The sequence below is a fragment of the Lissotriton helveticus genome, chromosome 9 (assembly GCF_964261635.1).
Source record: "Lissotriton helveticus chromosome 9, aLisHel1.1, whole genome shotgun sequence".
Taxonomy (NCBI): domain Eukaryota; kingdom Metazoa; phylum Chordata; class Amphibia; order Caudata; family Salamandridae; genus Lissotriton; species Lissotriton helveticus.
In genome coordinates, this window is record NC_136070.1 from 960,482,224 (window position 1) to 960,509,073 (window position 26,850).

The 26,850-nt window shown below is 49.7% G+C and overlaps 1 protein-coding gene across 3 annotated transcripts in view; it reads left to right on the forward strand.

Annotated features, from left to right (window-relative positions):
* The window catches only part of MON1A (MON1 vesicular trafficking associated A), a 214,200-nt gene that overhangs the window by 6,421 nt on the left and 180,929 nt on the right, over positions 1-26,850 (forward strand). The window contains exon 1 of one of the 3 annotated variants that reach the window (XM_078661251.1): positions 566-658. The exons of the other annotated variants lie outside the window; for them this stretch is intronic. The gene's annotated coding sequence lies outside the window, so the exon portion shown is untranslated. Of the gene's footprint in view, positions 1-565; positions 659-26,850 lie in introns of those variants that run through there. 3 annotated transcript variants of the gene reach the window in all.

Below are 26,850 nucleotides of genomic sequence, written 5' to 3' on the forward strand. Positions count from 1 at the left end.
AGTCAGTGACTCTTGGGAGAGGGATGTACTGTCATGATCGCCCTGTCACCGGTAATCACTGCCTGCCTCATTGCAGTGTGTTGGGTAAGGAACGAGTGACCGCAGAAACTACATTTCCCAGCAACACTTGTGGGTCATGTATCACGTGGCAGGCGCCTGAGCTGGGATTTCGGGCAGAGAGGAGGTGGGGTTTGCCTCCCACATATCAGAACTCTTCTCTGTTGGATGAGACCGGATTTTGTAGGTCTCGTGCAGAGGAGCCTTTTTTTGTTTCATTACGTTGTTTTTCTATTCGCAAGCTCCTCAGTTGGATGAGATTGGAAGACGGCGATCTCGTGCAGAGGAACTCTTTGTTGTTCATTACAGTAAATCATTTACGGCTCACAAACATTTGTAAGATTTACTGCTGGAGTGTTCATTTGTGGAGAACTACCGTAAGGAGGTTTTAAGTGCTTTTCTGAAAAAATGACATTTACTATTTTGCACAATCTACCTGGAGAAAAGAACTAGGAACAAGAGTTATACATTCTAGCACTGAATTACAATACCTCCTAAAGCTGTTGCTTTTGTTGTTTCTTTTACTTATATCCAGGAGAGAGATCAGTGAGGGTATGTCACCACTGGGGTCTAAAGTATCTGTGTCACTTCCATCACATTGGTAGGTGTAATAAGGAAATAGGAAACGTGATATACTTTGATAATACTATGATAATACAGTTGTGTGATGTCCTTATTATCTTTTGTCTTTTGCAAACTTAGTGTATGAAGTGATCTTACCTCTGCCCTCCGCTCTCTTCTATGGCTTAGGCTCCATTTATTTTGCTTTTCAGGTGAGGGGAAAAAGAGGGTATAAAATGCATTCTTTCATTTTGTGTGTTTATTGCTATTAGTAGCATTGTGCTCACTCTGTGTCCTTCTTCTCTCGTCCTCAGATCTCCCCCCCCCGCAGTCCCTACCCTTTCCTTCCCCCCCTCGATCACCTCAAAAGTCTGTGTTGTTTTATAAGCCAGACTTGGGGTAGTCCAGAGGTGGGCCCCTTATAGAGCATCAACACAGTCCTGAGGATCGTATGGTGGAGCCTGACACCTACTACCGCCAGCCACCTCACGAGCCATTGAAGCTGCGCTGCAAGGTAATATGCCTCAGGTCCGGGTCCGCCAATCCCCCCATCGCTGTGTAGCGCTGCATCAGGCCTCGGAATGTCGCACTCGGGATCCATACCGGAAGAATCCCAAAGATGTATAGCAGGCGCAAGAGCGCCACCATTTTCAACAGGGCCACTCTGCCCGCCACGGACAGCGGCAAGGAGTTCCAGTATTCCATAGAGGAGCGGAGGGATTGTATCCCCTACCCACATTGCACTCTACTAAGTCCGTGACTCTGTGGTATATTCTCACCCCCAGATACTCTAGGCAGGTGAGCTCCCATTGTAGGCATACCAATCCCTCTGGAGGAAGCCTGTCTGGTGTCATGGGGAACAGTGTAGATTTTTGCAAATTCAATCTCAGTCCTGAGAGGTGACCAAACACTTCTAGCATACTTTTGGCGCCTCGTAAGTTCTCCTCTGTATCTCGGAGAAAGAGGAGGAGATCATCCGTATATAGGGCGATATATTGGCGGGTCGCCCTTACCTTCAGTCCTACATAGCCCCGTCCAACCCGGATGCAACACGTCAATGGCTCCATGGCTAGGGCAAATACCAGTGGGGATAGAGGGCACCCCTGTCTTGTACCCCTCTCCACCTTCTGACTCTGTGATATAACCTTCCCATATGCACTCTGGCCCTCGGATCTGCATATAGTAATTTCACCCATCTCATGAAGTCCTCGCCCAAGTCCATCTGCTCCAGTACCTTGTACAGGTATCGCCACTCTCAGCTGTCAAACGACTTTTCTATATCCACCGTGAACACTGCTGCATCCCCTTTCGAATAGTCTCCTGCGTCCAGTATAGCCATGAGATGCCTGATGTTAATGGCAGTATTCTTTTGTGAAATAGAGAAGCGTGGCTCAGTGGTTAGAGGCGGCAGACCCGGAAGCTGAGATCGGCCGTGGACCAGGGTTCGATTCCCCGCCTCGGCGGGTCTCGGGCTCAAAAATTCCACGGACTCGACAATTCTCGCTCCGGTGCCTACTCGACTCACGGGGTCACACTCTGCGACTCTGGGCAATAGCTTGCTTAATCTCCACTACGGCCCCTCGCGGCGGGATGCCTGGCTTTCACCTTGTGGATACCCTGTCGGGGTATCTCACAGGGGAATACCAGGACGGGTTCCCTAAGCAAGCGCCTTGATACCTTGGGTGATACGTGCGCTATATAAGTCGCAATACATTTACATTTACAAATAAAGCCCGCCTGATCCGCATGTGCCAACTTGGCGCTGGCTTCCCCGGTTTAAGGACCAAGACTATAAGGGCTTCCCTAGTGGTGTCCGGTAGTATTTGCAGTGCTCTGGCTGCCTCGTACAGCGAGACCAAACTGGGGGCTAACTCCGCTGCCTAAGTCAACTAGAATTCAGAAGGTAATCCGTCCATTCCTGGCGTTTTGTTATGTGCCATGTGTTTGATGGCTACTTTCATCTCCTGCAGGGAGATAGCTTCTCCTAAGTCCTCTGCCTCCTCTGGTTCTAGTCGCAGCAGTCTCAGCCCCTCCAATTATTCCCTTACTGTCTCATCTCCGGACTGGGGGGCTCTGCGATACAGTCTGGTATAATACTGGGTAAAGATCCCTTCCTGAGTATATTGTCTGTTCCCATCTTCATCCTCCATTTCCACCATTGGGGACCCCCTGCTATTTGGATTAGCCAGCCATGCCAGTAAAGAGCCTGACTTGTCTCTTTCAGCATGTGTGCAGTCTAGGTACTGTCGATAGTCAAAACAGAGCAGTTACTCAGTCTTTCGGGCTACCGTCTCCCTTGCCTCCTGAAGTTCCATCTGCCGCTCTGGGTGCCCCAGTCACCTCCGCTCCACAACATCTCTAAGCTCCCTTTCAGCTGTCAGGACTTCCAATGTGAGCATGCGTCTGACCCCTGCAGTCTCTGGTGTACAATGGCCTCTTAGCACCACCTTAAAGGCATCCTACTCTGGCAAGAGAGAGGTTGCCATCCTGCCATTATCCTGTAAGTATTGTGTAATCTTTTCCCGGTCTCCTTCTCTAAAACCTGGTCTTCCAATGCCACTGGGTGTAGTCTCCAGGTAGGGATTACTGGGTTAGGACCTGTCCACCTAAGCCCCATGAGGACAGGGTTATGATCCGAGATCGTCCTGGCCAGGTATTCAACCATATGGACCTGGCCGTGTATCTCTGAGGTGCATAGTACCTCATGTGGGGGTACTATGTATATCCATATCTGATGGAACTCTGTTCCTTCGGATATGGACACTCGTAGCTTAGCAGAGTATTGCATCACACAGTTGTAGTTGAGCTGCCAGAGTTTTAGCTAGACGCTCTGAAAAGAGCTCCTCTGTTGCTGTACCTCCCTAGGGAAGTCTGGGAATATTTACACCACCACATTGTTGACTCTGATTTCTCCTTGCCGTCTAGCCTGCACCAGTATGTGGTCTCTATCCCGGTAATGCAGGAGCCGTGCTATCATCAGTCTTGGAGAGGCTCCTGGGGCAGGTGGTCTCGCCAAGACTTGGGGGGCCCTCTCAAGGGCAGAGAATGATGAGAGATACTTTGGTGCCACTGTCGCTCTGAGCCACTCTTCTAGTTTTCCTATCATGCTTGTTCCTTCCACTTTCTTGGGCAGGCCAATCACTCTGATGTTATTTCTTCATGAGCGACTTTCGGCATCTTCAGCCCGGAGCTCCAGCACCCGCACTTTCGATTCCAATGCTTTAAGTTGGGCCTTCATTTCTGTCAGTGCAGGGGCAGATTTAGAGATCTGGCGCTCCTTTGCTGTGGCTCTCTCCACTAAGGGTCTATGATCGTTTCGCAATAGGCCCAAATCCACTCCTATTGAATCAATTTTAGCCTCCAGCCTCTCGCTAGAGAGAGTTATGGCCTGTAAAATGTCCTGTAGGGTCGGGTTCCCAGAGGCATCCATTGGGGGTGGGGGTTTGTACCTCGCTCTCTTCTGGGGGGTTGTCAGCCTGTGCTTCCTCATGATCTCTCCTCTTGGTCTGCTTCCCCATTGTTATTCTTGATTCCTCTGCTGTTTCTGTACGTCCCCCTGGCTCAGTCGCCCTTGTTTGCAAGTAAGTTTCCCGTCTTTCTAGTGGGCGCTTGATGACGCGTTAGCAACGCTTTAAATAGTCAGCCTGTCCCCAGCTCTGGGGCGAACTCCAGCTCTCCAAGTGCGGCTTTACAGTCTCTCTGAGGTGCATAGTACCTCATGTGTTGCTGAGAAGGAGTAGACCTTTTCTAGGGGATTTAGGGTTCTCCAAGAGTCCACTAATCCCCACTGTCCCTGCCATTCTCTGAACGCCCGTGCACTACAAGTCATAAGGGAGTCTCGCAGTGGTGGGTGAGACCTGTCAAGGGTGGTGTCTGCCACAATGTTAAACTCCCAACCTATGATCGCTGTGGAAGTCAAGTATGGAGCTAGCTGTCAGGTCAGTGGGGCTAAAAAATATACCTGATCGACATTTAGGGCGTATGTATTTACTACACTCAGCGCTCTTCCTTCCAGTCTCCCTTGCACTACAACATATCTGCCTTCAGGATCAATCAGCGTGTCTGTTAGCTGGAAAGGCACTCTGTCCCTTATCCAAATCAGTACTCCCCTAGCGTAGGCCGAATATGTACTGTCGAATGGCTGCCCTAGCCATCGTCTCTGGAGAGCCTGTCTTTCATTGGCTATGAGGTGCGTTTCCTGCTATTTGCACTCCCCGTCTATTAAGATAGGAGAACACATTGTAGCGCTTGACCATGGTATGCTTACCCCTTATATTCCAGGTTAAGCACTTATATCTTATAGTTTCTGCCATGTGTTAGTCTCCTCTTCCGCTCCCCCTTGCTTCCTCAAATCCCATTTACTAATCTGCTGCTTCGACTAATTTCTGCTGATGTAAACATGTGATACGACTCGTGTTTCCCCAATGTGCAAGCTAACAAATAAACAACATTCTCAACGACCCTTCCCCAGGACAAGCAGGTAGTACCCTTCCATCCAAACTAACAGACTGTGTCTGTGAAGAACTCGCTCAAGGGGTGTGTAGGTGGGGCAGGTGATGCTTCAGGTGCATCTGCCCGCCAGCGCGCCGCCTGGCTCATCTACAGCATCCAGTGTTGTTTTACATTCCCCTGCTATAGTTAGATTCCCCTCTTTGCCATATTGTCCTGCTTTGCTTTGCGCATCTTTCCCGCCCCCCACCTGCTCCATCAGATGATCTCATCAGCCGTTCTCTGTGTCACTTCGGGGAGTTCACTGCTCGGGGCCTCAGAGATACTTGAGTCCGGCTCCGAATCTGAGTCCGATCCTGACCCAACGGCCTCTGAGCTAGCGCAGTGTGGTCCTTTTCCGCTGATCATCGTCACCACCTGCATTGCGCTTTGTCGCTCCATCTGCACCTCTGCCTGTGTTGGAGCCAGAGTGTCTCTTTTGGGCGCTCTTCTGCGGGATCTTCTATCTCGGCCTTCACGGCGCCTCTGGTCCCTGGGAGGGGATACTCCGCAGTGCAGTTCCAGCCAGTTCCACGCCTCCTGCAGGGTGGTAAAAAACTCTGTTCCATCAGATATGGACACTCGTAGCTTAGCAGAGTATTGCATCACACAGTTGTAGTTGAGCTGCCGGAGTTTTAGCTAGACGCTCTGAAAAGAGCTCCTCTGTTGCTGTACCTCCCTAGGGAAGTCTGGGAATATTCGCACCACCACATTGTTGACTCTGATTTCTCCTTGCCGTCGGGCCTGCACCAGTATGTGGTCTCTATCCCGGTAATGCAGGAGCCTCGCTATCATCAGCCTTGGAGAGGCTCCCGGGGCAGGTGGTCTCGCCAAGACTTGGTGGGCCCTCTTAAGGGCAGAGAATGATTAGAGATACTCTGGTGCCACTGTCGCGCTGAGCCACTCCTCCAGGTTTCCTATCATGCTTGTTCCTTCCACTTTCTTGGGCAGGCCAATCACTCTGATGTTATTTCTTCATGAGCGACTTTCGGCATCTTCAGCCCGGAGCTCCAGCACCGGCACTTTCGATTCCAATGCTTTAAGTTGGGCCTTCATTTCTGTCAATGCAGGGGGAGATTCAGAGATCTGGCGCTCCTTTGCTGTGACTCTCTCCTCTAAGCGTCTATGATCGTTTCGCAATAGGCCCAAATCCTCTCCTATTGAATCAATTTTAGCCTCCAGCCTCTCGCTAGAGAGAGTTATGGCCTGTAAAATGTCCTGTAGGGTCGGGTTCCCAGAGGCGGGGGGGGGGGGGGGGGGGGGGGTTGTACCTCGCTCTCTTCTGGGGGGTTGTCGGCCTGTGCTTCCTCACGATCTCTCCTCTTGGTCTGCTTCCCCATAGTTATTCTTGATTCCTCTGCTGTTCCTGTACGTCCCCCTGGCTCAGTAGCCCTTGTTTGCAAGTAAGTTTCCCGTCTTTCTAGTGGGCGCTTGATGTCGCTTTTGCAACGCTTTAAATAGTCATCCTGTCCTCAGCTCTGGGGCGAACTCCAGCTCTCTAAGTGCGGCTTTACAGTCTCTCAGGTTGATCATCTCCCATCTACACCTTCTCGTGTTGTATCTAATATGGGAGCTCACCTTTACATGCCTCTACATTAGAATCTACCCGGCCGCTCTGTTAAGGACCTGGTCCTTACCTCCGTATGTGGAGGTTCTCGCCCGGTGCAGGTCTAGCTGGGCCGAATCGTGCTCCCTCCTCTGCCCTCTCCCAACCCCTCAGCATGTGATTTTCTCTGGTACAGTTTCACATAAGGGTCGAGTTTCTCCATCTCGGTGGTGGAGTAAATCCCTCCTTGTATACTCTCCTGGATCAGCTACCCATTCTCCTTGGGGTCAGGGGCAGCTATCCTTGCCTCCTCTTGCCTCAGTGTATGTGCAGGGCAACCTCCCTGGCGCCGGTTCCACTGGTGTTCAGTGTTTGGGCCTTCTTTTCAGGTCTCTATCTGTGTAGGGCCCGTGCAGCATTCAGCTCCCTGTCCTTAGTCCTCTCTTGTTATTTCCAGTCAGCTCCTCTACTCTCTCTACCGTGCTGGTTGGGCTCTCTCTCCCAGTCTCATTTTTTTTTTTTTTTGAAATATATTTTTATTGCAGAATCAGGAAGAAACACAACCAACAAACCAACCCAAGTACCAGGGGGCCCATCATGCAGCATCATAGCAACTTAATACACAGCCGATTAGCCCACATCCCGGAGGCTGGGCGGCGCGTCAATGAAGCAGTTCGCTGGGGGCACCTCGGTGCATGCCCAATGCAGGACACGGGTCAAGTGCAGCACTTCGTTTCTGCGTTTATCCCAAAACAACCAACCACCTCCTCCCCACCCAATCCCAGGTCACTTCAATGTCATATCACAAAATCAACCCGACTATGTTCCTGGGCCATCCGGTTCCGGGAAGTCGCTGGCAACCCACCCCACCCCACAACTCCTACTCTAAGCCCCCCCCCCCCAACTGCTGCTAACGCGGGTATCTCCAGGCCCCTCCTGCTCTAGGGTGACAACTATCAGGAAGTTGTAACGAACAAGCGGTCACATGGAATCCTTGTTCATAACTGATCCTCTCTCTCCCAGTCTCATGAGCCCTTTTAATCCAGCTGCATGCCTGCAGGTCTGCCCCGCGTCCCTACCAGCAGAGAATCGCGTCTCACTGTGCCGACAGAGAAGCGGGTCTCGGGCAGCAAGGGCCTGCTATTCACTTTATGCACCTCCCGGCGCGACCATGATTCAGAGAGGTGCCTCAGTAGAGGGGTGGCCTGGGGGATAAAGTCCGTGCCCCCGGTTCAAGCTGAGGCAATGGAGAAGTGGGTCCCTACCTCAGCGATGAGGCTGTTGGGTATGTCAGAGCCATGCGTCTCTTTGCGGCCTGCTCGCTGTGCAGGCCAAGGAGGGCCCGAATGGTTCTCAACTCCAGCTGTGCCCGCAAGCAGCAGGACGCCTAGGCTGCTCTCTCCCCTCTGATCGAAGCTCCCAAACCTCACCTCGGCGGCCTTACCCTCAGCCTACTGCTCCCACCTCTCCTTCCGCGCCGGGGCAGTGGAATCTCGCAGGGCCTCGCTGTTTTCAGGGCTCAGCGGTCCTGGCTGCCACGCCAGCGTGTCCTCCAACGGATGCCGCCATTTTGTTCAGGCTGCAGCTCCGGCCGCCCGGACTTCTCCCCCAGGCTCTTCACTTGCGGACTTATTTCCAGAGCTTCACTTCAGCCCACTCGCATCACAGGGCTTCAGGGCCACGCTCTCTGTTTGAGATATGCCACATAGGGGATCATGATGGTGCCGAACAGTGGCCGACGTGACAGAGCTCGTAAGCCCTGCTGCCTACCCATCGGCATCAAGCCACGCCCCCCCGACCATCTCCCTTGTATATATATATCCACACATACCACTAAAATGCATGCACATGCAAATAAAAGAATGCATTTCTAAAAAAGTTGTTAAAACGCAAACAGCACCTGTTTGTTTTTTTGCATGATCCTATGGTATTGGAGCGCTCGCTCTGTCCTCCATCTTGCCATGGTGCGAACATGAGCCGATGGAATTGGAGAGCTTTTAAAAAAAAAATCTGTTTATTAGATTTTTAAGAGAAACATGTGATAGTACAAAGGGATGCACTAATCAGCGCGACAATCCCCAACGTAATATAACCCCCCGCCCCCACCAACCCCCCCTCGGCACATCAAGGATATAGCATCATACAATTGGAAGAATCAGAGCATCACAAACACATTAGTGTATTACATAATGAGCCATGGTAATGGATAGAGTCTCGGTATTAGTCGTTTCTCATCTATGCACTGAACAGCATATAGTCAATCACATTATCACAAGTCAGGGTGGCTTAACAAGTATACAGTAAGCGGGGACCAAAAATCATTAGGACGAGAAGCCTCAGGTATTTCTTATGCTTAGGCCCCCACTTGATCCCTGCAGTAAAATAAATCACAAATCCATTTTTTAACAGTGAGAATGGACTTCACCCCTCAGTTCTGTGCCACCACCCTCTTAGCCATTTGGGTAGAGACTGCCACAATGCACCGATTACAGGGCTTGAGACTCTGAATGCTACCTAGTAGGCACACTTCCGGGGCACACTGCACTGGTTTCAGCACAATATCAGTTAGCACCTTCACGACCCTAGACCAGAACTCAAAAACACCCACACACATCCATGCCAAATGCAGAAAATCGGCATCCGTCTGTCCACACCACACACAATTAACATTTTCCCGCAACCCAAACTTACGAAGCTACAGTGGGGTATAATATAATTGGTGCAAAAACTTAAAGTGGATCATGTGGAGATTGCAATTCGATGTGAGGCGCCCGGTTAGTGCACAGCAGGTTTGCCACTGTTCAGGCGCCACACTCCATTTCAGAAAGAAAGGATGTTCTTTTGGCTCATTTTCCCTTTGCGAGGCATTATAGAGCCTAGTAATTAGGCCCTTCCTCTCCGTTCCTGCCAGCACCGCTTGCAGTGCTCGCAACGTTCTAGGTATAGATATCCTTAACCGCTTGCCGCACCAGGACATATGTGAACCCTAACATAAATCTACTACTCCGACCCCCCTGTATGTCCTGCAGTGATCAAAACTGCCCCAGTTTATACAAGACCCCCAGTGTAGTAATTCCGACAGCAGCCGGCTCCCGCAATGCAGTTTTCTCCAGAGCCGCCAAGATATCCGGGTGTGCTGCCTGTGGCAACGAAGGGGCATACAGATAGGTAAGCTGGTACCTTTTAGCTAAGGCCCTCCATGCCCATGCGGTGCACAGTACAGGGTTTATTTCGGTCCTAGGGCCGCCCATCCCCCGATAGGGTTGCCGTCTGCAGTGGCATTGGGAGAACGGCATCCGACTCTTATCGCTGTGTGAAGTTGAAATCGCTGTGGGAAATGCCAATAATGTGCAAATTGCGCTTGAGCGCAGAGGTAATAAAGCCGTAAATCAGGCGCCTCGAACCCACCACGGTCGAATGGTTGAACCAAGACATCCCAAATGCATCTGGGTTTCTTTCCACCCCACACGAATGTATGCAATACCGACTGAAGGGCACGGAACAGCGTGATGTTCAGTCTAATCGGGATATTTACAAAAAGATAAAGTAGTTTGGGCAAGATAGTCATTTTAATTACAGCGATTCGATCTGCTAGCGAGAGAGTTAAGCGGGTCCACCGCTCCGTCTGCTCAGTGATCCGTGTGAGCGCTCGGCCATAGTTCTCAGAAATCACTCGATCTGGATCCCTGTGCAACCATATCCCCAGATACTTCACCAGGTCCTGAGTCCACGCCAGCGGGAATTGCATCGCTACCTCCAGTGTTCCCGCTGTGAGAGGAAACACAGTTGACTTTGACCAGTTAATCCACAGGCCCGAATATCTCCCAAAATTAACATACTCCCAGAGAAGTGACGGCAGAAAGGTGGCAGGTTCCCTCACATACAGTACAGCGTAGAGTGAGACTACAAGTAGCCGCTGATGTAAGCGCAATGCAACCGCAGCATGCTGCTGTCTAAGTTTACAGGCCAACGGCTCCAAAGCGAGTGCGAAGAGCATTGGCGACATGGGGCAACCCTGACACTTGCCTCGCTCAATGGGAAATGCTGATGATACCCAACCATTAACGCGTACTCGTGCCAGGGGTTCCGTATACAGCACCCTAATCCACTGCAGAAAATACAGAGGAAGGCCCATTCTAGTGAAGACAGTAAACATAAAACCCCACTGAAGGGAATCAAAGGCTTTTTCTGTGTCTAATAACACAGCGACCGCCTGGAAATCATGGTCAAAATAATGCAATGTGGAGAACACCGTGCGTAAGTTATGCGCAGTTGATCTAGCTGTCACGAAACTCGATTGGTCCGGCAGAACCAGAAGGGGGACAAGTGGCTGAAGCCTGTTGGCTATCATTTTTACCAATATCTTGGCATCTATATTGATGATTGAAAGAGGCCTATAGGAGTCGCAACGATTAGCAGCCTTATCAGGCTTCAAGAGTGTCACCAGTAGCGCTTCTTTGAGGGAGGGTGGGAGTATTCCCTTATCGTATGCTTCCGCATACACCTCCAGCAGCCAAGGGGCCAAATCATCTACATAAGCTTTGTAGAACTCGCTGGGGAGCCCGTCCAGCCCCGCAGCTTTACAGGTGGAAAGGGACATTATAGCTAACTTAACGTCTTTGATATCAAAAGGCTGTGTAATGTATTCCCTGTGTTCACGAGATAGCCACCCCATAGCCTCATCATCAAGATAGGAATGTATTTCCGTTATCGGCACAGTCGCCCCCTTTGCATAGAGTTTAGGTTAATAACTAATAATAATATCACTGATCTCGGGAGTTGTGTAATGAGCAACTCTGTCCTCATCCAGCAACTCAGTAACACAGGCCTGGCTGCGTGGTGCAGCCAGTTTCTGGGCCAAGGACCTGCCCAGGCGACCACCCTCTCCATAGTAATGAGCTATAGTGTGCCTGGATCTGTGTAACATCTCCTGATCCACCGTATCAGTATGTTCCGTAACAAGATCCCATATTGCAGCTAATGTGGCAGGAGAAAGGGACTTATCATACTCCCGTTCTAGTGTAGAGATATCCGCTGCTAGCTTATGAATCCTACGTCTAATGTCCCGCAACACTCCCGACGGCGCACTTATGCAAGTGCCCTTAATCGTAACCTTAAATGCTTCCCACATCACTCTAGCGCTATCTACTGAACCTTGATTGTCCCTGAAAAAGTTACCAATCGCCTCCCCGATGGTCTGTCTGAAAACAGGGTCCGTCAGCGAAGACGGTTGCAACCGCCATGTAAAAGGTGTCCGCTCACAAGTTGGTACCTGCAATTCTAGGATCACCGGAGAGTGATCAGAGAGTGTTGTCGGAGAGTGATCAGAGAGTGTTGGTGCCATGTGACTGACCTTCACTGCCCATGTACAAACGGCCTCGGTAACCAGCCAAAAATCTATGCGGGACCACATCCCATGTACAGAGGATACAAATGCGTTTTCTTTTACCCCAGGATGTTGAATACGCCACACATCATGTCGATTTCCTGCTTCTATAATCCCCAGCAACATCCCGATGCCTGCTTAAGTCTGGCTGCACCACTGCACACACGATCAAGGGCTCCATCCAAGCTCACGTTGGAATCGCCCCCCTCCCCCAGAAAATCTCTGTCGAAGGGAACCACGCAATACGACGCCATACAGCCGTAACAAAGGAAGGGTCATCTGTATTCGATCCATAGATATTGACCAGTAGAACATGCATACCATTCAACTGACCATGAACCATGGCCACACAACCCTGCTCATCAGTGTCAGAACTCAGGACAGTAAATGGGACTCCCTTTTTATCAAGAATCATCACACCCCATGCATAGGTGGAGTAAGAGGACGCTATTTGCACACTCGCCCATCAAGCACCCATATTCCGCTCCGAGGCCCTAGTAAGATGCGTCTCTTGAGAAACGCCACTTCCACATCCATCCTGTCCAAGTATGCCAGTAATGCTCCGATTTTTTTGGGGGGTATTTGGGCCCGCACGTTCCAGGTCAGACACCTTACTTTACCACTCATACCTCTCATTCCATGGCACACTATAATTAATATAATATATCCCATCCCTCGTGACTGCTGTTAGATGATGCAACTCAAAGTACTGTTTCCAGCATAAAGACATTGCCAGTACTGTCCCCTGAACCACAATCCCCCACCCACTTCATCTTCCCCAACTCACCAAAGCCATCCCATTGTGATACAACCTGCCCCAAACAAAAACAACAAAGAATTACTGATTTGTGGGGTACACCCATTCAGGGGGGGCATCACAGCACTCCTAACCTCCCAACTAGTAGGAGGCGGCTGAGCTGGTCTATTAACTGTACCACAATACTCATTTCAAGAGCACCCCAGAGTGTAAACTGTTATGAGCCCACCGGCCTAGGCGAGCACATACTGATATAAATAAACAGTGTTCTCAACCCATGTTACACTACACAGTAGAGAGCCATAAGACAATGTTCCAGTTCCTGAAATAACCAAGTCCACCACTACTGCTCCTCATCGTCTGATAGCGTGCTGGACTCCCTCCGATTCTGCTTCCGCTGCTTCGCATGTTCGAGACCTTCCTTAGGGTTGGTGAAGATTTTAGAGTCCCCATCAGGCCCGATCCACAATCTAGATGGATACAACATCGCATAAGGGACCCCTTCAGCTTGCAGGAATTTTTTTTACTGCACCAAATGCCCTGCGGGCAGCCTGTACAGCAACTGTAAAGTCAGGGAGGAAGGCCAAAGCATTCCCTTGATGAACAATAGCACCCTTAGCTCTGTCCATCCGCAGTATGGCAATGCGAACCCTGTAGTTCAACACACAGCTATGATAGAGCGGGAAGGGGCCCCCGGGACCGACCGCACTGCAAGGGATCAGTGCGCACGTTCCACAATAAACTGATTGGATAGCTGTTCGGTACCGAAGATATCTTTGATGAGATTTTCCACGAAGGTCTCCATTTTTCCCACATTGGTGGACTCCGGCAGCCCCGTGAGTCTAATATTGCTGCAGCGGGGCCGCGCCTCCAAATCCTCATTCTTGGCCTGAATGAGTGCCAAGCCCTTCTCCATATTTAGTGTCTTACCCGCGACTTCACTCAGTCCATCTTCCGTCGCAGACACGCGTTTTTCCACCTCGCCCATGCTGGTATTCTGTTTCTCCAACTGCGCGGACATATGGTCCAAGCGGTGGTTCACAGCCACCATTGTATCCTCTATGGACTGGAGCCTGTGCTGCATCGCCAGCAACTTTGTCTCAAGTGAAGGGGGCATCGCTTAGAGCATCCACCTCTGAGTCCAAGGCCCCTTTTTGTGTTGTTTTAGTTGATTTTCTTGCCTCAAACGTGAGGCGAGGTTGCGATTTATCCGTTCTACCCATTATCGACCACAAGGGTATGTGCTACCTGGATAGGAAGCGCTATAAGCAGCAATGACTGACAAACTCCACAGACCAGCCCCAAGAGCGGAATCTGTAGACAGAGGGTAATCAACCCACCCACGTGAGCAGTGCCACATGGAAAGCAAACTGCACCAATCGAGCCCCCCGCAGTTCTGCACTTAATCGTGAGGGTGATGTAGACAAGGTCCAAGCAACATGTTCCCCCGACCTCTGGGCCAAGAGAATCAGTCCCCGCAAGTCCGGCTGCCACCTGCTGTGTAGGACAGACCCCGGGCGGTCCGCCACCTAGTTCACAACCCCAAAGACCTTGGCCCAGATGACGGCCCCACACATCAATGTCAGAGAAAACCCAATAGAAGGGGCTTACAGTCAGGTTATGCCCAAGCTCACAATCCCCACTCCGGGCCTTCCACCCTATGGGCAGAGCAGCAGACGCCGGTCAAGTAGGCCACAATGCGACACGCAGAACAGGCCCCTCAGTCTCACATCAGTCGTCCATCAACACAGGCAGAGACCTCGATAGCAATCCTCTCCAGGCAAAGGGGCAGGTCAACAATTCCGAGAATACAGGCGGGGAACCAGCACTTCAATGCCAGAGGACTCCACAGGCCACAGGTATTCAGCGCAAGGCCACAGGGTTCCAGCAAGTCCTGTACTCATATACCACACAGCCAGGGCACATCCATCGCCCATCAGCAGATGCCTGAATCGCAATCCCAGGGCCACCGGCACCGCAGCCACTAAGTGCTTTTTACTGTGGAGCTCAGCGCTTGGTTCTCATGATCTTGCAGTCTCCCTGCGCCTAACAGCACATACCCACAGCAGTTGCTGCTCGCATCAATTCAGGACTGCATCGCAGGATGAGGCCGCAAAGGTAGAGTTGACGTCCCTCTAGATACACAGTCCGCAGGAAGGGGACAACTCAGCCTGTCCTCCACGGCACCCCAAATTTCTGGCATGCAAACTCCAGTAGGCAGTTGTCTGCGCTGTCTGCACCCTCTGTACCCGCGCCCCACTCTTTCCCCCAATGCTCCCCACAATTCTAGGAGCGCAACCCTCCTCCAGGGCCCGCACTCACCTCCGCAGCTGCGGGCCCGGTTTGGCCGCGCCCCACTCACCTCGGTCAGCACCAGGAGGTCGTAGCGCCTGGCGGGCACCCTCAAATGCAGCCGGGTTCAGGAAGTGTTAGTCGGGCTGCTGTTCCTCGTCTGCACTCTCCGGGACTCCGCACCGAGAGGCAGATCTACGATGTCTAATTGGCAGCAACCTCCGCAGCCGGCGCGGCAGCCCTCACCCAGTGCCGGCTGTCGCCTCCTAGATTCGCCGATAATTCCCTCAGCTTGGGCCGCAGCGGGAGAGCTCAGCCGTGGGGCTGCTCCACAGGTGCCATTTTGAGTATGCTCGCTCAGGCCGTGTTGAGCTGGATTTCCAATGCCTAGGCCACTTTAGGCTCTCCAAAGTGCCAAAACGTGCTGCCAAGGAGTGTTACCCTTCAGTTTCTGCATAGTATTGTTGTGGATGCTGCAATTTCGTGGAGGATAATGATCGGATATTAGCTCAGCCGGGCAGAGCTACACTGGCATGCGGCCATTTTGCCGTGCGCCCTCTAGCGCCCCCCATTTGGAAGGCTTTAAGTGCACACCAGTTACATTCCACAATGACGCATTCATTTTTGTCGCTGATCCTCCTTCAATTAAGGTATTTTTTTTTTACTGCTACATTTTTGCTTCCTCCCCACCTCTCCCGTTTTTGCTGATTTTATTTATTTATGCCCGATCCGATGGTATTGTAGCGCATGTTCCGTCCTAAATCCTGCCATAGTGATAACTCCAGCCGATGGTGCTCACCAGTTACATTACACAATGACACATTCATTGTCGTAGGCAGGAGGAAGCGTAAGTAAATTGTCCAGAATCACAAACTGTTCAGCCCACCCTGGGCTTCGAATCTGGTTCCCCAGTTCCCCTGTCTGCAGATCTGGCCATTGCGAAACATCCTCACTGCACTTAATAGCGCCTCAACTGTTTCTCACTTTCACTTTCACATTTGTTCAGCAAGACACCATCAACACTGAACAAGCACTGGCAAAGCCAATAGATCTTTGCAATACCCAATCTATTGGCCTTGGTAACGTGAAGGTCTGTTAGCCATGTTGTCTAGCAGCACATCCGTTGTTCAGCATGGCTGAAAGTCACTGGAAAAGTGCTATGATGCTGCCAGCGCAGGCTCCGTCATAGCACTTTTTTGTATTAGAAGGGGCAGGACAATAAACTTGGCTCAGCGTAGGCTCAACATCCTGTGATTCTGGGCTTTTAGTGACTTTTAGCTATGCTGAACAGCAGATGCTCTGCTAGACAACATGGCTAAAAGACATTCACATTGACAAGGCTAATCGCTCTGGCATTGCCGAGACCTTTTGGTTTTGTCAATGCTTCTTTTAACCCTGTTAGCCAACCTCTTGTTACCTAACACTGCAAGTTTCTCTGGATTCTTCTTCATCAAGTCTGACAGATATTGCCTAAGTGGGAAGAACACTCCTTCTTGAGTCACTCTGTGACAATCGACTGGTTAAGGACATTAAAATCATTGGCTTCCCTCTCTCCCACCCACTCATTTCAATACACCATGAATATATGTTTCAGTTAGAACACCATCTTTTCTATTGTGTTCCTTTTTTAATTGATTTTCTACATTACATAAATATTCAACAATAAATAAGAATGCAGTCCATTTTGCATATATGACTTACAACCATGAAGGTCATGCAAATCATATTGAAGTATTTGAAAAGTGATCTTTATGGACCTAGTGTATCCAGGTTATGTACCACCCTGTATCTCTCCATATGGTAAATGACATATCAAACCATAATGATCTAATGTAATGGATTACAAGAGTGCTCTTCTGATTGGAGAGGTACCTTTTCTTCCTGTCTGTTCTGTAACATTACTATGTATCTCAGGATCTGTATCCATGTCTTATAACGCAGACATAGAGTCTGCATTTATAAAGAACACAGCTAGTGGGGTCTTGATGAGAATGGTAACCTTATGTTATTCAAATTTGAAATTTTGTTATAATAAATAAAACCTTTCATCCAGTCTTTTCGCTAAAAGCAGTGCATATTTTACAATCTTATGTGATTCAACTGGGAACACAGCAAGAACTCCCAGTCAGACCAATAACCAAGAGTCCCCCACCACACTAAAAATATCTTTAGTATTTGGCCCTGAATGTTACTTACATTTAAGCATGTCTATGCTAGATGGAAAGGAAACCATATCCCAGGGAACCCATCAACAGAGACACACCCCAGAGAACCCTCTAGTAGGTTAATGCATGCTAGGAAACCACCAATAGGAGAAAAAAACTCACTGTTGCCAACCAAGAAGCAAATAGGCTCTTTATTTGAAGAACTAGACTTACAGCCCCTGCTTCAGTGACAGGATATTCTCCCAATTGAGCTGTGCGGTATTCAAATAGACATAACATAACAAGAACTAACTTGACTTGTTCCTTGGAACCATCCACCATATAGCCAAATACAGATCCCTCGACCGCTTTCAGGAAGGAGTATCAAGGTCTACCCTCAATAACGTTGTATATGTCATATTAATGAGCAGGTCTTAACATGTGCACGTAGAACTTATTGCTCTTTTGTTGGAAATAGAAACTGGCCTTTGTAGGATCTTTCTTCTTCTTGACGCCAGTTGTCAGACCCCGTTCAGGAGACCTAGTGGGGCAATCAGGAGCTACCTGTCCTCATCTGCTGGGGTTGAGGTGATTTGCCTTTGATTTCCTGGGTCAATCCAACTATGGCTCTACAAACTGGTCAGCCCCTTCTGCACTCTACTCTCAGTGGTACCAATAATGAGAAGCCAAAGTCTTCTCTGGGAAGTAGTGTGGGGTGGTCAAGCTCAGAGCTCAACAATCACACAGCAGCACAATAGCTCCTTGCCCAACCCAGTGCTTTACTTTTAAAAATAAAAGTACTTTATTATACACCATAACTAAATAGTGCACAAGTAATAATGATCAGGCACAATTTAATGGACTGGGTGCTGGGCTAACTGTGCCTCGATCTGCTATCTTATTCCTCTTTGCCTGGATTCCCATTTTCTGTGGACTAGATGGTTCTCCCGCTGTGGCGGGAATGTCTATGGTAGCACCCTGTTTATCACTATTCAAATTAGTTTCTGTGTTCTTCCCATGGTGCATGTTCAGGATCTTATAGGTTTGGCCATCAGCCAGCCAGCACAAATGTACAGCCTCTCTAATGCTTCTGGAAGAGAGTGAATGCGTCTGGCCATACAGGCTGTCTGCTTCGGCGCCAAAGTTGTGGTCCTCTGTGGCAGGAGCCAAGGTCGGAGGCCCTCTGGTTGAAGATTTAGGTGACTTGAAGTTGTGGTGTTGTTGTGGTGTTAAGGATTGAATTGCCTGCTTTGTTTTTACTCCACACCACTCCTCCACCCATCACCACGTTGTGAGTCAATGTCTAAAAATGTTGATTTTTTATAAATCTCCCTATATTTCTTTCCTCCCCACATTCTCCTTTAGGTTTTAGAGGCTTGAAATTAATTAGGCACTTGTCCTGATGATGATCCCTTTGATTTAAAAGTGGGATCGAAACGCCGTTGACCAGTTTATGTGCCTTATACATTGTTTATATGATGTACTATGTTGATGTAAAGGTGCATCTTGAAATTCTTGTTCTAACTGCGATTTTGAGAACACTTAAGCTTTTTGCCTAAAAGCCCTTTCCTGTTCACTTTGAGTGTACTAAGGTGTATGTGTTTAATTGGGGTACAGGCTTGTGCCCCACAACGTGAAATTGTCGAAGGAAATTCTCTGTTTATTCCTGCTTAAGTAAATACATTTAGACCTCTGTCCGGCTGGACAAGTCACTTAATACAGAATCGACTGTGTCTGTATTTATCTTGACGTTTGATTCTTTGATGCATGGGACCATTGTTGTTTCTTAAAAATTTAAGTTGTGGTGGCCACAAGAGGCAGATCTCATCACGGCTGCATTCCTACCCACTTCTGAGTGTTAGGCTTTGATTCAGGCCTGCTTTGGTGTACTAGGTTGTGGTGTGACAGAGCAAAGAAGTTACACCAGTCTCTAGGTCAGACTGCATGAGAAGAGCCATGGTCACACTTCTGTGTTTGAAATCTCTTTTATTAATCAAACAATATTATAGAAAGTTTACAATTTTAATATAGTTAAAAAAGAGAAAGAGAGTACCCTTCTAGTCACACCCACAGGAACAGGGTAATAAATGCAAAAAAGAATTGAATGTTCCCTGGGTTTTTGATTTCAATGGGGAACTAAGTCATTCACTCATCACAACATGTTTCCATTTAGCCTATTCGCCAATTATATGCTATAGTAGAACCACAAAGACATAAACTATTTCATGTACAAAAACATCAGAATTTTTATTATAAAAAGATTTTGTTTAAAAAAGTATTTGATACATTATAAGACATGAATTCATCACAATTGGTTAAAAACAATATCTGGGTGAGCCACAACGAAGACGGGGGTGTTAAGGCCTTTTTCCAGTGGAGCATGATGGTCTGTTTTGCTGCTCCTAACATGTAAAGTATCAAACGCCAGTCTGAGTGAGTCATGGCCTTAAGAGACTGAGGTCAAAGTCCCAGAACTACCACCCTAGGAGTGCTCGGAATGGGAAACCCTATTACATCCTTGATGTGGAACAGCACCTCTTTCCAAAAGATCATCAGGAGTGGGCAGGACCACCATTTGTGAATAAAAGACCCCGTGTCTGCCCTACATCACCAACACAGTGTCATGGAAGTGGGCAACATTTTCTGGAGACGAAGGGGGGTATAATACCAATGTGTCCTCACTTTATAGGCCGACTCTTGTTGTGTGATACTTTTAAAAGTGTTAGGGATGTCTCTCCATAGCTGGTCCCAGTGCTCGGGGGGGCATCCTCTGCAATGTCTATATGCCACTTACGTTGATATGGGTAGAGAGGCAGAGGGGGAGAGCGTTGCAAGACCTTGTAGGTTCGGGAGATCAGGCCCCGTGAACCAATGGATGATCGTACTAACAGTTCAAAAGGGGTCAATGTGCGCGTGGCTCCCAGTGTATTTTCAGTAGTATGTAGCCAGTGCCTAATCTGATAATACTGAAAGTGTGCCCTGGGGAGAAGATGGCAATCCTGTCTACATTGGTCAAATGTTTTAAAAGTCTCTCCCGCGAAGAGGTCAGCTTTTGTACGACACTCACCGGCCACCCAATCTTGAAACGAGTTAGCTCTTAGGGCCGGGGGGAAACTGGGGCTGTGGGCCAGGGGCGTGTTAGGGGAGGGGAATGAAGTAAGCCCATATCTAATCGCTATTTTGTCCCACATTTCCAGGACCATTCTTGTGGGAGTAGCGATATAGGCACCCTGAGGACGCACTCTTTTTGGTAGCTAGGCCAGATCCCATAGGAGGCAACAAGTCACCGCCCTATCCATATGAAACTAATGCTTCTTGTTTTTGCGAACTACCCACTCTGAGATAAAGCGCAAGTGTGATGCCCAGTAATGGACAAGGAGATTGGGACATGCAAGACCCCCTCGGTCTTTTGGCAACATTAAGAGTTTGTTGGAAAATCTGGGTCTCCCCTTGCCCCAAATAAAAGAATTGACCTCAGCCTGAAGGCTTAGAATGTCCCGTTGGGGGATAGAGGTCGGGAGTGACTGGAAGAGGAACAATAGTTTGGGCAGAATAGACAACTTTACCGCATCAAGACAGCCCAACCTCGATATTGGGAGCAATTTCCATTTTTTCAGGTCCTCTCGAACAGAACGTCTGTACTCTGGCCAGTTAAACTGAGTCCAAGAGTCCAGTGTGGCTGTGAGGTTAAGCTCCAAGTATCAAATAGAATGAGGGGCCCACTGGAACGGGGAGTGGACACTTAACTCAGCAATCTCCTGAAGGGAAAGGGTGAGGTTCAATACCTGTGATTTGTTAATATTAATTGTAAGCCCAAAATTAAAATTGAGAAAGTATGAGAAGCAGGACGGGAAAGGAGCTCTGAGGGTCAGCAAGAGTCGGAAGCAGGTCATCCGCTAAGAGAGCAGCTTAATGTTCAATTCCTGCAAATGGAATGCCCCTAATCACCATTGAGTGGTGTATTGTAATTGCCAGGGGTTCTATGGCCAGGGCAAAGCGCAGGGGTGACAAGGGACACACCTGGCGCGTTCCACTGTGGATCTGAATCGGGGGGAGTAGGCCATTAATTCTAATTCGAGCCGAGAGCGACATATAAGGGGCCATTATACGAGATGTCATGACTGGTCCCAGTCCTATCCTTCGTAGTACCGCTCTGAGAAAGGTCCAATTTTCCCTGTCGAACGCTTTCTCAGCATCAAGGGAGAGCAAGAATGCAGGAATATTACGCCAATGAGCTTTCTGCACCAGGTGGGCCTGATGTTATTTGCCCCCTGTCTTTGGTGAATGAAACCTGCCAGGATCAACCAAGCCAGGAAGGAATGGTGCCAGATGATGTGCCAACATTTTTGTAAATATTTTGGCGTCAATGTTAAGGAGGGAGATGAGGCAGTAAGAGGCACAGGATGCCGGATCTTTCCCCGGTTTAGGGATAAAAGCTATTTCTGCCTCGGCCATAGTAGGGGGTCACACTGCCAGTGTTAGCAAAAGAGTTAAATAACCGAAGCGTCGGAGCCTGCAGCTGGGGGAGGAAAAGACGGTAGAAGGAGGCCGTACGGCCATCAGGCCCTGGAGATTTCCCCAGCGGCATGCTTTTTAAGGGTTTTAGAAGTTCTTCTGGGGTAATCGGATCATCTAGTTGCTGAGCATGAGATGGATTTAACGGTTCCCAAGTGCACGAAGCGAGTAAAGGCTCAATCGCCTCCTGTGCGACCTCGCCCCGGTCATACAGGGACGAGAAAAAGGTACAGAAAGCATGTTGTTTATCCGCTTCTGATGTGGCCCATTGATACTTACCGATCTCGATTGTGGAGAGAGGCCAGGCATTTTTTGACATTGTATGGAGGGTGCGGAGTGTTCCTGTCTCTCCAGTACTTTAATATCGCGGGAGAGGCCGACTTCGACCAGGCGAGATTCACGGGTTCGGGTAATTTAAATTGAGGTAATAACGCCTCAGATGGTTGCCTTGAATGCATCCCAGAGTACATGGTCACCAGTGTCGGGAAGATCATTTGTTTCAAAGTACATTTGGATTGCCTGACATATTTCAGCCACGTTGACCTGATCCCCTGAGATATGTGGGGGGGAGCCTCCAGCGAGGGACTGAGCGTGCTGCCATACCCAGGCCTGCTAGGGTGATCCGAGATCAATATGTCCGATATGCTTGCAGACTCTAATGAGCATATAAGTGATTGAGATAGGAAGAAGTGGTCTATACGTAGTAAAACCGATGAACATGCGAATAGGTTCTGCATAACTGAGGAAAATCAGAAAAATGGTCAGGCGATTTAGTCGATGTTTCTTAAGTAATTTTGCCCGGCGTTAAACGCCTCTAATACCATACGAAGTTTATCAAATAAAGAGGCAGGCGCTGGAGACAGGAAGACAGGAAACAAGTTTTATTCCGACGGAGCAGAACACATCAGATCGGACAACAAGGTATCGTCTCGAGGTGCTCTCTAACAGCCTCTCTGAGGCCTGGCCTTTTATACACTGGTTTACGACATGTGACCGCTCTTTATTACAATAAAGACATTGTGAAGTAATGAAAAAAGACATCCCCGGTACCCCCCAGTTCCGGCTCATTCCAACACGTGGCTACAGTAGAGGTCCTCACCCCCCATACAATAGGAGGGGGCTATCACGCAGCTGAGTGTTCCGCCGATTCCTTTGGAATGTGTGCGCCTGATCGAATCTCAGGGGGTGGGGAGGTCATGATCAATAGTAGCTCCTTTGAAGAGGGGCGAGTGCATACAGTAGTGGGCAATAAACTGTATCCTCAGGCCAAGGGATGACCAGCGGTCCGTGCAGACAATCGGGCTCAGAGGAAGGGGTCATCAAAGGAGAGATATTCATGAAAGAAAGGATCGGTGTGGACAATCGAGCATAGAGGAGGGGTTTATCAAAAGAGGGGTATTCATGGAAGGAAAGGAGGTGTTGGTCAGGCGCGGGGTGTGATTCCCAGAGACAGAGTCATGCGGAAGAGGAGGGTTCATGACTTGTGCATGTGAGCGCGGGGCAGCCAGGGTGCATGGGGGATGCTTGCAGGGTCAGGGAGTGCGCTGATGATCGATCGTGAACAGGGAGACCATGGTACCTAAAATGGCTGTCGTGTATGTTCATACGTGAGTCTGAGGAATGGGCAAGATGGCGCAGATGATGTTCAGTTCACGAACTAAAATTCCACAGTCCTCCCTTTTAACATGTCTCGCCAGCTTGTCAATTCGGATCTATCCCCATAAGACCACGTATTTCTATCTCATAGAGGGGACTCATGTGCTCAGTTCTAAAGTCCAAAGTCTTAGGGCACATACAGTTAGAAATGAGTGAACACAAAGGTGGCAAACATTGAATACCTAAGCAACACCCACACAGTATCACGACTGGTATCAGTATAAATGTAAACAACCTCCATCCCCAGTCCTTCAAAGTGTCCCAAAACCAGCTTCCAAGCGACCATCCTTCTTGCTCCTGGTGAACCTCTGAGGATAGTCTGTGGAGGTGTTCGATTGCTTTGTAGACTGAAGGCGAGTTATCTGGCACGTAGGTGCAACAGCTGGAGCCGATGATGCGGCATGCTCCTCCACGGTCGGCCAGAACCACATTTAGAACAAGGCGGTTTTGAAGAGCCACCAGGCGGACTGCCTGAAGCTCAGCCGTGTTGTTAGCGAGGATGCCAGCCGTGATGTTAATGGTTGTTTCTACTGCCTGAGTCAGGTGTCGGATAGCGCGGCTATTTGCCATTGGGCCCCACAGAGGAACAAGTCCCTTTACCGCATCCAGGAACTGTGCTCCGGTGGAGTCGGCTTGTCCAATGTCTCCGGCGCGCTTTTGCCGGTGATGGTAGGCTGGGGCCACATACGTGGGGGGAAGAATGAAGGCGATGTAGCACGTACCCCTCCAACCTTTCGGGAGCCAAGTGTAAGCTTTGATGCCACAAACAAAGTACATATTCGGAGAAGCAACAAAGGAGGGGGGATCAACTGAGACCAATGTTCTGGTGATGTGGCAGGAACTGTGACCCACCAGCTGCGTTCCCTGGCCTTCGAGGCACACGAGACCTGTGACATTGATGACAGACAGGGCCACAGTCAGAGTGGCAGCCGTTCGCTTCCGCAGGTGGGAGAAGGTGGGTCTAGCTGGATTGTGGAGCACTTGCATTTCAACTCGTTCTTTGGCAGGGATGTTCATATGGAAGGAGGAACCTGAGGTCACAGGACAAAAGGGGGCAGACGTCCTTCCTGTTTTGTTCAGCCAGAACCCATAGTAGAAGTGTGACACTGTTTGACCAGAAGCGGCGTTGTCCTTGTGGCTTTCCTGCAAGAGGATCAACCAGGCGAGGCAGGAGCCGTGAACTGAGAAAGGAGAAGGGATGAAGGGGATGGAGTGTCCAGTGGCATGCGGGAGCAGCCCGCAGACCCAGCAGTTTGTGGCATTTGCAGCAAGGTTGTGCTGGTGCAATAGTTGCACGAAGGAATTGTTCCAGAACTCCTTACGCCTTTCTCGGAGCTGAGGCGAAAGGGAGATCAGGTGATGCTCTTTCATGGTGGTTGGCTGTGCAGTGGTCGGCAATATCTGATGAGCGGGTGTGCTTTCCTCCAAGATCCAGAAGGAAGTCATGAGGAGGAGGCAAAGGAGGAAGAGAATGAAGAAGGCGATTGTCTTTGATTTGTGCAAATTGTCAGCCTTTGGGTTCCTGTAGTGGGTATTTCCGGTTGCGTCCATCATCTTCTTATCTGGCGCTTCCATCATCTTCTTATCTGGCGCTTCCATCATCTTCAAGGTGCTCGGTAGTGGGCAGAACCACAGACTTTGTTTAGCTTCTCTCCGGGTAACCCTTGGTTGTTTTAGGCCACCGTTCTGAGATTTTAACTTAGTCCGTGGTCTACTTAGCCGAAGCTCCCTCCTTTCGACGCAGGAAATACCCTTCCCGGGATGGCACAGTGGGATCAGGGAATTTTGCAAGTTCAAGTGCCTCGGTATCAGGATAGCAGTTCAGTGATGGCCGGTCTTTGTTCAGGAGCTCTTCTTGGGTGTCGACGTTGTCTGTCGTGGCCAGGGTCGAGGAGACCTTCTTGCAGTGGTGTGCGTGCAGCCAGTGCCTCTTCCCCTCTACTCGAAGAGCCGTCCGAGTGGTGATCAGTACTTGCCAGGGGCCCGTCCACCGGGGTTCCAGACTCTTTGCCCGTTGAAAATTCCGGAATAAAACATAATCTCCCGGTTGGATATCGTGACCGGGACCCCTGGAAGCATCGGGGATGGCCTGCTGCACCTGTTGATGAATGACAGACAACGTTTTAGTTAACTTGTATAAATAATCTGACAGCAGGACGTCGGGGACGTCGTGAATGGATGTTGGTTTGGGGGCAGTCCAGAGGTTCATTGGTCGCCCAAACACAACCTCGTAGGGGGTCAAGTGGTGCTTAGTGGGAGTGGAGCGCATCGATAGCAATGCCAGTGGGAGGGCATCTGGCCACTTAAGTCCTGTGGTGGCCACTATTTTTGACAGTGTCAGTGTAGCATTGTGTCGCTCAACTAGGCCAGCGGATTGGGGGTGGAAGACCGCATGGAACCTCTGCTTTACCCCCAGCCCCTTCAAGATTAGTTGAATAACTTCAGCTATGAAGTGGGGGCCATTGTCGCTCCATAAAATTCGACAAAGGCCGTAGCGAGGGAAAAACTCTTTCAGTAGTACTTTGGCAGTAGTCATGGCAGTGTTATCACGGGTTGGATAGGCTTCCACCCATTTGCTGAAGGCGCATACAATGACTAATACGTACTTCAAGCCTTGGCATCTCTCCAGCTGGATGTAATCCATCTGGAGGACCTCAAAGGGGTGGTCGGGGATCCCAAACCCTCCCCGGGGTACCACAGTTCCTTTCCCGGGGTTGTGTTGTAGGCAGATAAGGCACTGCTGGAACAGGCGTTTGGCTGAGTCGGGGATTTTGTTGTTGTGCCAGACTTTGGAAATGAGTTTAATCATGGGGGCAGAACCTATGTGTGCAGGGGAGTGTGCCATAGTCAGTATGGGAATCAAGTATGAGTCAGGCAGCAACCATTTGTTTGTGTCTTTTGTCCGCCAGCAGCCTTCATCGTCCTTTAGACCCACCCGAGCCCACTCAGTCAGTTCGTGAGGTGTGCTGGCCGACTGGATGTCCCTAATCATTTCCCTAGCGTCAGTCCATTTTTCTGCTTGTGACCTGGTCACAAATATGCGTGTCGTCGTCCTATTCTCAGCTGTGGTTCGGGCAGTGATGTCGGCCAGTGCGTTTCCCTGTCCAACTAATTCCGTCACCTTCTTGTGTGCCTGGCATTTGATCACTGCTAATCGTTTGGGGAGGAGAACTGCTTTAATCAGGGCGGAGACTAGATCTCCGTGAAGGATGGGCGTGCCGTGGGACGTCAGGAATCCCCTTTCCCTCCACAAGAGCCCAAAATGATGAACCACCCCGAAGGCATACTGGCTGTCCGTGTAAATGTTCGCCGTGGTTCCTGCTGCTATGATACATGCTCGTGTGGGGGCAACTAGCTCTGCCGCCTGTGCGGATCGTTGCGTGATGCGGGCTGTTTCAACTACTGTTCGGGCTGTCGTCACCGCATAGGCAGCTGAAGTGGTGCCGTC